The sequence below is a fragment of the Periplaneta americana genome, chromosome 6, assembly GCF_040183065.1.
Source record: "Periplaneta americana isolate PAMFEO1 chromosome 6, P.americana_PAMFEO1_priV1, whole genome shotgun sequence".
Lineage (NCBI taxonomy): Eukaryota > Metazoa > Arthropoda > Insecta > Blattodea > Blattidae > Periplaneta > Periplaneta americana.
Genome location: NC_091122.1, coordinates 123,462,482 through 123,480,688, shown reverse-complemented (window position 1 = coordinate 123,480,688; position 18,207 = coordinate 123,462,482).

Sequence of the window (18,207 nt, the reverse complement as noted above, 5' to 3'; positions counted from 1 at the left end):
AACGGAATTCATTGAAAGGCATTGCAGTCCCTCAAATTGGAGAAAAATCTGTTCATAGCTATGGATCGAGGCGTAGAGGGACCTGCTCTAGTAGTGACACACTAATTGAAAACTATTTCTCAGATACGAGATCAGCTAGCAACTGCTGAAAATCGAACAGAAAAACAGTAACAGTGAAAAAATTCAGTATTTTAAGTCTAATACCGAAAAATCTTCGAATGTAGGTAGTCATACACTGTAATAAAATGTACACAGCAGAACAGTAAATTTGATATATTTTTCATGTTTATTTTTATTATATATATGCTATGAAATTACGTGTAAATTTGATATATTTTTCATGTTTATTTTTATTATATATATGCTATGAAATTACGTGTTTCAACCTACCATAATATAATCAATATGTTGTCGGAGCCAGAAACCACTTTTGTAGAAGACCTGACAGTACCTCCGTGCTGGAAGCGGGAGTATGTTGACATTGAAGTCCGGTCGCTTAGTCACGTGCAAAGACACAAGTCCCCAAGTTCCGAGCTTTGCCTATCACTGTATGTTTAATGGCTTAATAAATTGAATTGAATTGAATTGAATTGAATTGAATAATAATAACACTTACAAATGTCTTTTAAGGAACCCAGAGGTTCATTGCCGCCCTCACATAAGCCTGCCATCGGTCCCTATCCTGAGCAAGATTATCCATCATATCCCAACTCCTTCAAATCCATTTTTATACTATCTTCCCATCTACGTCTCGGCCTCCCCAAAGGTCTTTTTCCCTCCGGCCTCCCAACTAACACACTATATACATTTCTGGATTCGCCCATACACGCTACATGCCCTGCCCATCTCAAACGTCTGGATTTAATATTCAAAAATATATCAGGTGAGGAATACAATACGTGCAGTTCTGTGTTGTGTAACTTTCTCCATTCTCCTGTAACTTCATCCCTCTTAGTCCCAAATATTTTCCTAATCACCTTATTCTCAACTACCCTTAACCTCTGTTCCTCTCTCAAAGTGAGAGTCCAAGTTTCACAACCATACAGAACAACCGGTAATAGCTGTAACTGTTTTATGAATTCTAACTTTAATCTTTTTTCAGAGCAGACTGGATGACAAAAGCCTCTCAACCGAACAACTACACACATTTCCAATATTATTTTATTCTGCGTTTAATTTCCTCCCGAGTGTCATTTATATTTGTTACTGTTGCTCCGAGATATTTGAACTTTTCCACCTTTTCAAAGGATAAATTTCTCCCCTCCTGTTCTATACAGACTTGTTACATTCCAAGTACCAAATCTCATAAGTTCATAACCCTATTCCTTTCCTGTAGTCGTGCCAGAGAATCAGTCCCATTTCGAGGCTTATGTTGCGGTTTCGTAACAAGTTGTTTTTTATGGTGATGGGTTATTAGGCCTTCGCCCAACTCCCAAGCTGGAGGACCATCACTTATCGGCTGTCCGCGACTGCTTATTCAATATATTCGCAGCTACCCTCCATATCTGGAGGCCGTCTCCTCTATACGCAACCTGAGAACGCGCCAAACAACAACAATAATAATAATAATAATAATAATAATAATAATAATAATAATCATCATCATCATCATCATCATCATCATAAAGTAATATCAGTTTATAAAACTTGAAAATTCTATAAGCAATAGGTATTCATTATACTCATATCTGTTTGTAAATGTTGTCAATCAAACATTAATTTTGTCCGTTTTTTCTTATCATTTCCATCGGAACACAGCTAACAACACTCTGGCCTCAATGTGGCTGAAGAAATACCATAATGATATGTCTTGCAACATAAGAGTTAAATCCCCATGTTGGTGGTGGTAGTGGTGGTGGTGGTGGTGCAATAATAGACTAATAATAATGATAATAATAATAATAACAATAATAATAATAATAATAATAATAATAATAATAATAATAATAATAATAATAATGTCCTGACGTATTAATGGTAATGATAGTTACTATTTTCAAAGGCAGTCTGGGTGGCACAAGCGGTAGAGGCACGGAATATCTCTACCGCTTGGTGCGAAGAGTTGTGGGTTCGAGTCCCGCCTTGGCCATGGGTGTTGTGTTCGTATCAGAAAGAAATAAAAGGAAAAAAAAAAGAAAAAAGGAAAACAAAGAAAAACCTTTGAGAAAACAGCCTATGTCGGTAAAATTAAATAAAAAAGCCGGTTATTTAACAACACTTAATCAACTACATGCTTCTCTAGCGTTGATAGAATTTGCGATATCGAAATGGTAGGCTATTTGACGAGATGAATCAGAGGATTCTGACTCTGGGATTATCTGCTATTGGCTTCATAATTAGGAACACAGCATAAAAAAAACAGATAACCGTCTACAGGGATTCAAACTCACGTACGAGCGCGACCTCAGTGCACAAGTCCAGCTCGTTATTCCTAGATTAATTCATTGGCCAAACTGCTGTAGGCAGTGATTCGTCACGTAAATAGACCTACTTGGATGTATTAGTTGTTTGTTGTGCTAAGCACAGGAATGTTAAGTCTGCGCGCATTAATTATAGAGCAATATTAGCACCTCCTCCGCCCTCCCTGATGTTAAACACCTGGTCCCATTAGAGCTTCATTTACCAATTACCCGCCCGACCCGTAAATCACGGGAAATTTACAATGCAGAGCATGGTAATGATGTCGACTATTTTTGGATAAGAAGAAGAGAGAATCTTAGAACAATTAACATGCCTATTAATATCGACTTCTTGGAATTCAGTCATTAGAGTTTCAAGTAATCTTCAGTTGAAATTCTCCTTGATGTAAATGTCATTTCAGCCCAGAAAATATCAAGAAAAGAAATGCGAGTACAGTAGGCTAATTAGAAATATAATAAAGCACCCTTTCTTGCTTCTGCAAAATCTGCAAAATATTGTCCTAATTACCTTATTCTCAGCTACTCTTAACCTCTGTTTCTCTCTCAAAGTGAGAGTCCAAGTTTCACAACGATATAGAACAACCAGTAATAGCTATAACTGTTTTATGAATTATAACTTTCAGATTTTTTGACAGCAGACTAGATCACAAAAGCCTCTCAACCGAACAACAATACGCATTTCCCATATTATTTTATTCTGCGTTTAATTTCCTCCCCAGTGTCATTTATATTTGTTACTGTTGCTCCAAGATATTTGAACTTTTCCACCTTTTCAAACGATAAATTTCTCCCCTCCTGTTCTATATAGACTTGTTACATTCCAAGTACCAAATCTCATAAGTTCATAACCTTATTCCTTTGTTGTAGTCGTGTCAGAGAATCAGTCCCATTTCGAGGCTTATGTTGTGGTTTCGTAACAAGCTGTATTTTTTAAGGTGATGGGTTATTAGTCCTTCGCCCAACCCACAAACTGGAGGACCACCACTCTAAAAATCGGTTGTGAATACATTTTTGCCACCGGCTTAGCTAAGGCCGGTAGCGCGTTTGCCTGCTGATCCGGAATTGCGCTCGGGTGTGGGTTCGATTCCCGCTTGGGTTACTTCCGAAGTTTTCCCCAACCGTAAGACGAATGTCGAATCCTCGGCCTCACCTCAATTGCCATCTCGCTATCACTAATTCCATCGACGCTAAATAACCCAGTATTTGATATAGCGAAGCGAAGTTAAATAACCAAGTAAAAACAAACATTTTTTGTACTTATTCTATCACTGCTCCATGTAGTTCCCTAAAGACAGAAAAACAGTAAGACGAAATGGTTTCCATAATATATCAAAAGAAAAAAAATTACGCTGGTACAGAATGTCGAAGGCTGTATGTCAGGTTCCCTCAACCCAGTCATGTCAAGGATACGGCCAAGGTTACGAACTGTTCTCTATCAGAGTGCACTTTGCAAACGCTGTGGTTTGAGTTAGAGCAGTCTTGCGAGGGTGATTAATAATTGCGAGCGAGAGTTCTTTTATGCCCGCTGCGCGCGCGCGGAGTTCTTTTACCTGTAAACATTGCTAAAGGATGTACAAATCTTAGAACACAGATCATCACGACGGAACGGAAGCGCTTAAAGCTTTCAAGGAATAGTGGAAGATACAATATTTATGCTTCGAACATGGTGATGAAGGCCAGTTTTGTATAAAAAAAAAAATATATATATCATTTGCAAAAAAAGCAACATAAAACGGCATTATGAGACGCAACATGAAAAAAATATATAGGCATTATTCAGGAGAAGAGAGAAATAAATTCATTTCGGAATTGACATCGAAGGTAAATTAATTTACATTTGGGTCAGTAGATTGTATCTAGATTCCTCTTATTTCTTATTTTAAATGTATTGTTGATGTTATATTTGTTGCTTGTTTCTGGATATTTACTTTTATTAGACTACGTGTTTCTTTAATTTAGAAATAATATTTTATCTTTGATGGCACTTTAACTTATACTATTACTAAGCTCAAAATGCTAATTCACTTTTATTCCACTAACTATTTTCAGGATTTTGAGCAAATATGAACTAAACATTTTGAAAACTTTGATGCAAGAAGATTTTTTAGTAACGTCAATATAAAATATAGACTACTTAAAATATAATTTCAAAACTATTAGACCTAATTGCACCACATTTTGTACAGATGATATTATTATAGATCTGTTTATATAGTTTAAATTTAACAAATTTTGGCCGAAATTTTGGAAGTTTTAAAAGTCATACATATCCCCTTAAATGATTGACCCCAAAAATTACGATGGCTCTCAATATCTTAATTTAATCAATTTGTTTTTTCGTGTTACGTGCATCTCACAAATCACTCTAAGAAAACTCATTACATAATCACGACTGGAGAATAAGGACTACATTTTCACACTCACACAATATATTCTATTTCAATCACTATTGTCATTATTATTTGTTCAACAAATACTCAAAAGTACTTAGAGATCACACACGTCGAGCAGGTAGACACTATTAGTTTCTCCTAACCAATGAAGTGATGTATTTACATAATAAATAATTGCTTTTAACATTAAAATGGTTTATACAATTAACTTTTCCTATTTCTCTTTTTGTTCCTAAAAAACCCTTCCCTTTGCGATTTGTTTATATATGTACATGTATATTAAATAACTTAGTAATTAGCCCTATTGCATAGCCAGAAATTTAGTAACGCAAGTTATTGTAATAATTGCTGCCTTTATTCGCTGCATGTACTGTACATCCCTGCTGTCTACGTTATGACGCTACGTAGTGGATGCGCTATGCGCTCGTGATCAAGGTCGAGCTCTTCTACTATAATTGGGAGCTAATATCGTCTCATCCCTGAATTAGAGTAAGAGAAGTCCTCAGTCATATAAAGGTTACTGAAAAGTCTGCTGTCTTTCCAATCCACATCAATTATCTTCAGGATCCCCATAAATTTATTCCAATCCAATCTGTCAAAAGCCTTTTCCAAATCCACGAATAGTACACATATTTCTTTATATAATAATAATAATAATAATAATAATAATAATAATAATAATAATAATAATAATAATAATAATAATTATTATTATTATTATTATTATTATTATTATTATTATTATTATTATTATTATTATTATTATTATTATTATTCTCAGTCAGAACAGATTTCAAAAGAATTACGGAAGAAGAACTTCTACGAATTAAGTCTAATTTTATCAAAAGATGGGAATGTGAATGCAGACAGACACCACTGTAAACAACTTTTGTGCGAGATCGTGCGTATTTGCTTACTTTCCGCACAAAACCAATACGCGGTAAGTGTGAAATACCACATTCAGTATTCCCAACGTAACACACATAACAATTTCCCTCTTCTTACCGCTTAAGAGACATTTTCATTTTACTGCTTTAGGCTTTTAACATATTATTTTTAGAGACGTTTAACATAGTACTAATTATAAATTGGAAACTTACCACTGCTATTTTACCTAAATTGCACTGTTAATTATTGTTTTTAAATATTTGCAAAAATTAAATAACCTCTACTACTCCACTAAAGTTATTGCATTCGTGATGCAAGTAACATTAAGGAAGCCGTGAAAAAAATCAACAACATTCCAGATGCAGATGTTATTACTGCAATATGTTATATAAATAATATTGTTAAAATATTAAAATGAAAAATAAATCATTACATAACCTTACCGTTTGTTTTAAGTTCGCATTTATAGACTGGGGAAAAAAAGACAGACGTATATCACGGCCTGCTGCAATATAGTAAACACAGAAAACATTTTATAGCAACAATGTTGAAGAGAGATATTTTTGTTTTCCAAAATTGCCGTCATTGAACAGAAACCAAGATGGATATTTCATTGCAACTAATTAGAATTTCCTCTTTCAGGTATGTAATAAACTATCTTCGCACAAAATAATGTACAATACACAAGCGGTATATTTGTTTTCATGTTCTCGGAAATTAAAAAAGCTCAACTACGTTTCGCTTTTTCAATCTTTTCCTCGAACATGAAAACATCAACATACCGCTCTTGTAACGCATATTACTATTGTAACACAGGTTAGTACTTACTATGAAACAAAAATACAACTGTGTGTATGTTATTAATACGGTTGCGTAAGATCACAAATCGAAATTACCGTTGTCTACGCCGAGCGCCACGGAAACTAAGTTGGAAGTTGTAGACGGAATATGTCGCTTCGTTCGCCACGCGTACGTGCGTTTTATCGGCCCAGACCCGAGCCGAACGCTCTGTCCTAAGATTACTTTTTTTCTTGAATTAACATAAAAACGTTAAATTCTAAGTCCAAGTCCATCATTATACCGTTATTTTCATTAGCACGCTTCGAGACTTCGGACCCAATAGAGCAGTTCAGTGGGAAATCCGCATAACGGCGTACTGAGTATAGTGGTAAAGCGTACAGTGGGTGGGGGTACTGTAGAATGAATGACAACAAATACACAAAGGAAAACGCTCTGGATTTGAAGGTTCTGACGAATAATTTGGCTTTCATACAAACCTATTTTCAAAATGTAACTGAAACTATTACACGGTTAGAAAAGTCAGAGCAAGAGATGCCGGAAGCCCTCAAATTGAGGAAATGACACAGAGAATTAATGAGGCATCAAGCACACAGGTTATTGAACGTGTAAAACAGAAGTGGAAATCAATTTTATGTAAAAATAACGGATATGGAACATTGTGTAACATAAACAGCAAATTAGTGGATATAGAGTCACCCGAGAATAAAGGACTGTCTCTTAGAGACTGCAATGATGCTAGGTTTTTTCGTTTTGCTCTTATCACGTCATGAGACGCAGAGCGCAGCTTTTCAAGTACAAACTGTGTTTGGCAGATAACCGGAAAAGATTTATGCTTGAGACACTGAAAATGTATCTTGTGGTACATTGCAATTCGGTTCTGTAACTGTACTTCCTAAAGACGACCAATAGGATAGATGAAGAAATTAAAATTGCTACATGTATATTTCCACCATTAACACTGTGTATAATTAAACACAAATGCTTATAAAAGAAAGGAGAATAAATGATTTTTATATTCTCTTGACTTTGTCATTGTGTAATGTATATTTACTTTCAGAATGTACATATGTGTGTTTCCTCATACTACCGTACTCTATTCCAAACAGCAACGTTGTTACCTCAACACATCTCTACCTTTCACTATCTGCAGCTAGTCAACAACCTATAGTTCATGCACAGTAAACTTATTTTATCGGGTCCAAAGCCTCGAAGCCTGGTCATTAGATACGACGATAACAATTGTAGAGACCTCTGGTAGAAAGGAAGAGAAAACATATCGAATCCAAATTCCACTAGTTCATAGTTTTCTGTGTTTAACGATATCAGTCAACGTTCCAATTAATATAAGATCACTTGGAAAGAACGAATAATAACCTAGTTTTCAAATGTTCGCATTGCATACCAACCCACATAAGATTAATTCTTTGAGAGTTTTGACCTAACTGTGTGTGAGAAAGGTTTCCTCTGAATACTTCAGTTTTCCTGGCCTTCTCTTTAGATACTTCCACTAGACAATGCGGTTACGCTTTATTTTTTTCTATCGTAACTCCTTCATCGACATGCCATCAACTCGTCTACGACTATCCTCTTTGGTTTGTAAGAGAACGTTAGGAGCCTATTTGTAAAAATAACAATTACCAGTCCTTAAATGGAGTTCTCAACTTGAGAACTATTTCTTCGATGCCCGGCTAGTTTCTTGTAATTTTCTGTGACCGCAGTTTGAGACATTTACTTGGGAATTCTGTCGCGTTGTTCTTTTTATATCAATACTTGGAACCAGAAAGTAGAGAATTTTCACGACCATCGGGGTTATTACTTATCACACCAGCGTAAACATTTCTAATACGAGAATAGCGTGCAACACAACACGGTTTGGTTTTTCCTTTCAAGTCCTGTGAAAAGATTATGAATTAAAAATCAGTAAAACGACGGAAATTCCTAAATATTTGCGTAATTATGTTCAGTTTTATAACGAAACAATGGCAACACCTGTTCTAAACAACTTTACTGTTGCAGATATTTTTGTGCTGATAACCTTCACACAGCCCTTTAGAACAAAACATTTCAGCTTAATACTTCAGACAAGTTAGATAAAATTGCACGCAAGTCTCTAAATTAAAAACATGGAATTATTATGCAAAACTCAAATCATCGCTTTCGCTTGCTATATGTGCATTATGACGATTACTGTTGTTAATAACAGAATTAAATTTCGATGGGAATTATCCACAGTCTGTCGTGGAGGTTCTAGCTAGATTATGTGATCTACTTACAGTAGGCCTACTTGTCTTTTTATTTACTTCCATAATTAGCCTAATTATTTTCTTAGAGTATTTATGATTTATTTATTGAAGTAACTAAGTTTTTTTAGCGGTACGAAGGAAATAGTACATTATGCAACGAGCCTATAATTGTAGTAATTAAGACGCGAGTATTTTTGTTTGTGAAACGAGCGCAAGCGAGTTTCATAATTTTCATACAAGCGTCTTAATTACCATTATAGGCAAGTTTCATACGACGACTTTTTATGCTCGACCATATTTATAACTTGAAATTATTCATAAGTATTGATGTTATGGTTATGTAAGTGAGGAGCGGAACTGATCTGAATTGTGAGATGTGCGCAGACGCGAAAGTATTGATTTTTTCCGAAACACGAATGTCATTGACCTTGATATAATCTAGAGAATAACATGAACATTAGGCTTGATATAACCTGGAAATTGATTTAGAATTGAAAAACGAGATGACATATTGAATTTATTTGAATATTATTTACAATTAACGCTAACTATTATAGTAACAGAACATAACCTTCTGCGACAGTATTGGATTTCCAACCTCCGTGACTTTTCGCTAATTGTCTTTCGATTGCATATCCGAGAATAATCGATACTTGCGGTTTTATAATGATACAATCAGTACAATGGTGGGGGATTTCTCATTGGCTGAACAACTGAATTATAATGAATAGGTGTACTTTAATGAGGTGCATTAAAGGGCTATTAACAGGTGTATAATTACTACATTTCGGCATGGTCGAGCATAAAAAAATATATCGCACTTTAAATGTAACAAAATATGAACGATTCCTTAACAGAAAAAAAAATGATTGCATATAGAACTGTTCTTTACTTTATCCTTCATTCATTAATTATAATTGAATAAACTTAGACAAATGTGTAAAGTCATCATTTATGTAAAAAACAAAAAATTGAGTTTTTTGCTTTTTTTTTGGCGAAAAATTCAGTCCTAGTGTCCCTTAAGCACACTTAAATGCCATCGATGTGGGCCGGGATTGAACCTGCAACCTCGGGCGTAGAAGGCCAGCACTCTACCGACTGCGCCACCCAGGCCGACTCGACTAATAAAAACTACTTACCTTCCTTAATACATAAATAACTATTTCGACTACTGTAATAGCTATATTTAACGGCAACACAATAAATCTTTAACCAGAAAATAATGAAAGCTTAATGTTTGAATTAATAAATTAATACTTTATAATCTTGGTTAAAGAGCGTTACAGGTCACTGCATACCAGTATCGTTTCCTATTTACTAACCCACTCTATACCAGCTTTTTATGTCGCAGTGGCTTAGATATCGTTCTTCAAAACCAGACTAATCGCCCTAATTTTTATTCCACGAAATCTCCTCCAATTTACTCATTTTTATAACACCGATAATAGATAATTTTATTTCACGGAAAGATAAGAACCCTACATATAAGATAACACTTCCATGCATAATATATTGACGTTATGTTGAGGAAACCACTTTTATAACTGTTTCCCAAATGAACATTGATTTAAGAAAAACCAACACTTACAGATACGTAGGCTAATATCTCTCACACCCAACAGCTTCCATGACAGCGTCGTATGTTTATGGGCTCATCGTTTCACCAGGTGTTAGATAAATTATTAAAAAAAAGCAAGATTCATGGAATAACATAGACCTACAGCTCTAAGAATTATAATGTTTAAAACTTTTACCCTATTCTTGGAAAGATTATAAATCTGAACGTGTCAACCAATTCCCTGTAGTTACTCATTGTAAAACACAAGAGCATTGTTGACACGACACAGATAACTTATCTTTTCCCCGCCAGGCTGCAGCAGCGGCTATGTCACGCAGTGTACATTTCATTTATTAATTATTATTATTATTATTATTGTTTCTGTGAAAGAGAGACTAAATCAGGTTGAAGCTCCAAAGTTAGTGTGCGTTTATGGCGAAAATTAGACGATGAAGTTATACAGAACTTCATGCTAAAGAGAAGACAACATAATGGATTAGCTATTGTAATGAACTAATGTTTAAATATCCATTTGTGTGTGTTCAGTAAAGATATAAGAACATATATTTCACATTATACTAATTATTAATCATCTAATTTCTATATGATTCTTAAACATATTGAAACTAATTTCCGCGTAAGAAAGTTAGTAATGTATCATCCGTTCACCATGTCTTTCGTTCTATCATCAATTCGAATCGAATCAAATGAGGAAAAGGAAGGGAAAACAATTTAAAGATAATCGAGTGCGCATCTTGTCAAGGAAATTTGATACTGCAGAAAAAAATCTACCTATGTGAGCTTCAAGCCAATTGATCACTTGTCTCACTTCCGTTTTTTACGTACAATAATAATTAAAGGAAACTGAACCGAATGTATCAAACATTTAAACTGGAAATAGATGATGATGATGATGATTATGATTATTATTATTATTATTATTATTATTATTATTATTATTATTATTATTATTATTATTATTATTATGAACAAATACACTGAAAATAAAATGCCGGAGAAGATTGCTAAAATAAAAAATAAAAGGAAGGAATTGTTAAATGAAAGTAAAGTTACTGAGCTGACAAATAAATTCAATTTTGGCAAGTATCCATTTTCTAGACTCACCGATAATAACATATTCGACTTGGTCAGAAACTATTTAGCTATTTTTTTTAATTTCTAAATTTAATCGTTTTGATGGTAAGACAAAAGAATACTATGAAATAAAATTAAGAAATGAAGGCTTACCAACGAGAGAGAGCTTATATGAACTGTATAAGTATTTCTGTAACGAAAGAGGGATGGAAAATACTAGAATAAGAGAAGATTTAGATATGCTAGCTGCACATCGCAGATTAAAACGACGTGAAGTACAACTTAGGAAGGTGAACAAATACTGATTACATCAACATACTAGAATGAGTTGAGTCTTGCACAAAACTAAAAGCAAATGAAAGATAAAACAAAAAAAAATTGTTTATTAAATATGTAAATTGTAGAAATTGTATTTAAATAATAGTAGGCTATATCTTTGTGTAAAAAATTATAAAGTGTGTAATGTAAGGGTTTAATTGATTACTTGTATGTACTTTGTGAACTATAATATATAACACATATTATTATTATTATTATTATTATTATCTTGATTATCAATTTTTTTTGCAAAGTTATCAAGGGTGATATTGATTGTGAGTCTATCATAAACAATATCAGCCTTCGTATTCCTACAAAAGGTTTAAGATTTCAAAAAAAATTTTATAACCGAAATTCAAAATCACTTTCTCCAGTCTGTAGATGCATAAAATATGCCAATTTGCATGGGCACAATTTAGATCCTTTTAAGGTTTAGTTTCTTTTGATTATTAGTTTTTACTGTTGTACTCAATTTTATTTATGTATGTTTTTGTTATTTAAGATATTATTTATTTTTGTTTTGCATCTTTGTATCTTCTGTTTGTGTATTGTGCTGAAATATAATTGGCCTCTGGCTGTTGTTCATCACACAAATATTAATAATAAATAATAAATAAATGAATAAATAAATTATTATTATTATTGTTATTATTATTATTATTATTATTATTATTATTATTATTAACAAAGATAATTGAGGGGAGATAATATACTTCTTGTTACGAAGAAAATGAACCTGCTTTACAGTAGACTACACTCATGATAACTCACATATTACTTAGTTATGGCTTTTAGAGAACCCGGAGGTTCATTGTCGCCCTCACATAAGCCCGCCATCTGTTCCTATCCCGAGCAAGATTAATCCAGTCCCTACCATCATATCCCAACTCCCTCAAATCAAATTTTATATTATCTTCCCAACTACGTCTCGGCCTCCCCAAAGGTCTTTTTTCCCTCCGGCCTACCAACTAACACACTATATACATTACTGGATTCGTCCATACGTGCTACATGTCCTGCCCATTTCAAACGTCTGGATTTAATGTTCCTAATTATGTTAGGTGAAGAATACAATGTGTGCAGTTCTACGTTGTGTAACTCTCCATTCTCCTGTAACTTCATCCTTCTTAGCCCCAAATATTTTCCTAAGCACCTTATTCTCAAATACCCTTAACCTCGGTTCCTCTCTCAAAGTGAGAGTTCAAGTCTCACACCCATACAGAACAACCGGTAATATAACTGTTTCATAAATTCTAACTTTCAGCTTTTTTGAGAGCAGACTGGATGACAAATCTTCTCTACCGAATAATAACAGGCATTTCCCATATTTATTCTGCGTTTAATTTTCTCCCGAGTATCATTTATATTTCTTACTCCAAAATATTTTAATTTTTCCACCTCTTCAAAGGATAAACTTCCAATTTTTATATTTCCATTTCTTACTATGTTCTGGTCACGAGTTATAACCATAATCACTTGGTCAGTAATGGGACTCGTTTAGACATGGCTTCTTGTAAATAATTCTCTTATTCTAGCAGAAAATATTTCAATATCCGGTAATTTCATCACTATATAATTTTATTATAGGTTTAATTTTTACTTAAGCAAAAAAAAAAAAAAAAAAACTTTCTTTGTTCTTAACTTCTACAATAAACTGTCTAGCCTTTATTAATCAGTTAATCTTTTAGTACTTTAATTTTTATTGTATTTGTTAATTTAATATTAATTATAATTATAATTATAATTGTATTCTTAATATTGTAGTTGTAATCCCATGGTAGAGGGGAAGAGAGGCCTGATGACCTTATTTATACAAGGTTCAATAAATATATACACTACACTATATACATATAGGCTACTTTGTCTTATCGGGATTTACTTCTAAACCTATCTCTTCAAGTAAAATTCTCGTGATTTCACATATAGGCCTGCAGTAGGAAAAATTGTGTTATGAGTTGTTTAATTCTGGATTTGAAAATTTCATTACTAAAAGTAGTCAATTCTGGATTAAGTTTTACTATAGAATTTTACAGACATAAACCATCATGATCATGATCATGATCACGATCACCATCATCATTATCATCATCGTCCTTGCAGGTATTAGGCCTAGTGGCCTGTTACGGTCTCCGTCCATCTTATCAGGGGGCGTTCCAAAGATCGTCTTCCATGTGGTATATAGCGGAGAATTTGTCTTGGGAGTGTGGAACGGTCCATCCTATTTACATGGTTAAGCCATTTTTGTCTATAGTGGTTGAGATGTTCATAAATAGGTGTAATTTTCAATTCTTTTGTAATTAGTTCATTCCATTTGTGGTCAAGCAAGCTGCAGCCGGAAATCTCATTTCCGCAGTTGTTAGGCGTTGAACATCTGAGTTTCGGACAGTCCAGGCCTCACTACCATACATGAGGACAGGTCTTGCTAGAACTTTATATGCTTTTAACCTGGTATGTTTTTGGGTTTTCGTGGTTGTGAAAACCTGGTTGACGGTTCTTAAGGCTCCATTAAAATGTTGAATATTTTCAGATATATCAGTAACAGATAAATATGTCAAATTATAACCTAAATATTTAAATGAGTTTCCTGTTCTAACATATGAGTTCCAATGCAAATTTTACTCCTAACTGGCTGTTTATCTTGGAGCGCCATAATTTTTGTTTTGTTTGGGGAAATTTTCATATTGAAATTTTGTGCTATTATATTCAGATGACATATTGAGTATTGTAGCTCGTCTTCATTTGTAGCAAAAAGAACCTGATCATCTGCATATAATAATGTATCTAGAGTACAATGTCGGAAGAGCGGGATGTTTCCATGAATTGTTAGTCGCCAATGGACCATAATTTGCACTACGTAGTAAACCCAGCAGATGTAGCTTCTTTTCATGTGGTTGAGCTATAAATTCGTTCGATTTTAATGATAGAATTTCATTAAACAGTATTTATAGATTTAGTCAATGCTAAAAACATTAAATTTGAAATTGCTCAAACTTGTTGGATAACCCAGTTGGCCTCTGAAATAAATTTCGATTATATGTTTTTGTAATAGAATTAACTTACAGGAACAAGAGCATTAAGTTTTGTAATGTCTCCCCAACCACTTACAGGCCTACCGTATTGGATAACAGATTCAACCATAGCCAACAAAAGACAGGTTCACAATAAACCGGGAACGGAAACGACAACGAGAACGAGAACGAAAATATTGTTAAAATAAATTTATTTAAATGTAAGCATTCATAATTAACTATTGTGAATGCTCACATTTAGATACATTTATTTTAACATTATTTCCGTACTCGTTCTAGTTTCCGTTTCCGGTTTATTGTGAACCAGCCTAAACTTAAGACATACTGTAAGTAGGTATGTTATGGCGAAGATTTACAAATATGTAAATTGTTTTTCGGGTTCTATTAAATAAAATTTGATTCATCTATCCCATTTCAAGTGCTGATCAAAAATAAAGGCATTTCACAGCTACAGATTCTTTCAAGTAAGTCATTTACAGTTCGTAGGATGTCTACAATTTTTATTTAACCGTCTTTGTTCCCTTCTCGGTATTGTTACGTTTGTGCTTACAATCATTATTCATTACTATGTTTAGGAAATACCCTTTCACGTTGAAGGTTTCTCCTCAACATGAAATGGACCGACTGGATCCAAAAGGTCATAATGTCAGTTATTTTTACATTTGTATGAATTTCTATGAAATTCTGCGGTGTACACGAGGGACTTCATTGAAAAAGAACAAGTCTCAGAGTTTCTATAGATACATATTGCTACAAAATAGGACAAAAAAGATCTGACACGTTTCGCTCAGAGAATAGAAAGGGAGACTAGATATGCTTGGAAAATATCAAAACTATCAGTGTTCTACGTTATGCAGCACTTCAGGTATTCATGGCACGTGATGGTTCGTAATATGCGTCCTTTTCTATTGAGACAAAGTCACACACTTTACGTCATTAGAGAAACTACTGTGATGAATTTTCGCGGAAATAGACGTTTTCACTATCTCTGACACACAAAAAATTAGGTTTTGGGTACAACATCTCTCTGTGTATAGCGATTTCTCCTGACCTACTGGACTTCGTCACATAGAAAAATTAAACAGAAATTGAAATATTTCATAGCATCTAAAAAAAAAAACTTTTTTGGCTCTGAAATCATTAATGACTTCCAAAATGTTTACCACAGCCACAAAATAAGATTTTACAAAACAATAATACTCCGAATTTTAATGTACGGAACAGAAACGTGGATTTTAGCCAAAAAAAAAAAAAACAGAGTGCACTAATAATTTTGTAAAACAAAAGTTGGGAAATATTTTTGACCCAATTCAAGAAAATAAACAGTGGCGAATTAGGAAGAACAGAAAAATAAGAAGCCTGCATCTGAAACTAGATGTTGTAGCAATAGTTAAAAGTAGAAGATTAGGCTGGTTAGGACATCTAATAAGGAGAGAAGAACAATCCCTGATGAAAGTTACCTGGAAAGAAGTACCAGAGGAAGGAGACCTTTGGGACGATCCAGATTTCTATGGAATGACCAGGTGGAAAGAATCTGGAACGAATAGAAAGAAATACTAATAATAACAATAATAATAATAATAATAATAATAATAATAATAATAATAATAATAATAATAATAATAATGGCTTTATTTAACCTGGCAGAGTTAAGGCCGTAAGGTCTTCTCTTACACTCAACCAGGATTAAAACTTGCTTACATGAATTGGAATTAAGTAATTACATACTGATACAATTTAGGTACATAATGAGATCAAAAGAGGTAGGAAATAGGACCATGACGAAAGATATAGAAGCTTGGAGGGTGATTGAGGTCAAAAACCATCTGAGGTTTGATGCGTCACAGTGATTGGTCGATTGACTGGATTGATTGATATTAGACTTTGTCTATATTCACTATCTACACTACTGGTCAATTTACTCTGGAATGATGCACATGAAATACAATATTTCTTATTTTCAAAAAAGTGGTAGGGGTGTTGGGGAAATCTCTATGGTTCCGCGTAAAATGTACTGGAATTAGGTTAATGGAATTAGTAATTTTCTGTAAGATTTAAGAGTTCCTAAGAAACAATGAAATAAGCTATGAATAGTAGTTAACAGAAACTAAAAGATGAAATAATAGAGTATCAATAAGTGAACTGTGTTAGTAAAATTAAGTAAATATTTAATCCATAACGAATTTTAAAAATTCTAACACAATCCCGATTTTTCGGGACGTAGGCTATGACAACCCCAAGCATAGTGCCGGCATCAAAACCCAAACTCTGAACTCCAGAATAGTATTACAACTAGAGAAGAACAACGATCGAGAAAGCAAAACTAACAGCGCCCGCAAAGCCGGAAACCCGCAGACAATGTTCTATACGTCGCGATGTCGCGTCGTTGACGTAAAGACTGCTTGTGAGTGTTTCGAGACGTCGACATTGATCACTCCCGAAGTTCCGAACGTCAAGCACCCTTGAATCGCCACAGTTGTTTATACTTGACTTAACCTTTATCTACTTTGGCAACTGTTATATAATCAACTAGCCTATTGAAATATCTCTGCCTTTCAGTTTATAATAATTCGTTCCCCAATCTTTATTTAATTACTAGGCCCTTATTAAAAGACTAGGAATTTTCTTTTCATATGTTTGAGTTCAAGTGTGCAATCCCAAGTAAAAAATATTAACGTTATGTTTTACGTTTCTTAGAAATGCAAATTTATTTGAGTATTGTTTTTTTTTTATTTATATAACTTTAAGTAATATCATATAATAGAACCAGAACATTATGATAACTAAGATACTGTTCTATTTTGTCTTTTTGTCTCATTCAAACATTTATGTTATTTATTTCAGTGATGTATGTTATTCAAAGTTACGAAATCTTTCCACGCCGATCAAATGCTATTTCGAGAATGATGAGCGAGAGTCGAAGCGCAGCGAGAATGACGAGACGAGACGAGACTCGAAAGACAAATGCAACGAACGCAGCGAGCGAGAGCGGCAGTTACTCTTTCAGGGCCGAGCTAAAGTTTTTTTGTATATATTATATGTTACAATTATTAGCAAAATAATTCTAAGTAAATAAATTCAGGGGACGAATTTTGTCCAGAGACAGAAAGCAAAATTCGAGGACTGTCCCCGGGAAATTCGTTGTCTTTTTTACGGAATTTCCGACTTCAAGAAAAGATTTAATAACTTTCGACTAATAATTGCATAATGTGCTGTATGATATGAACACCAGACCTAGAATAAATTTCTTCTTCTTTGTTGTCTTATTAACCTCAACATTTTTACTAACTTAAAATCCAATGCGTTGTTGGGAGATGTCTTTGGACCAACGTTATTATAGACTCTCAAAATGTGGGTCTTTCTGACTGTAAGGTTAGTCTGATGCAGGACCACTACGGAGACGCCACAGGACAACTACAAGAATCGAACCACGAAACATGGAAGTGTTGCGGAAATGACCAC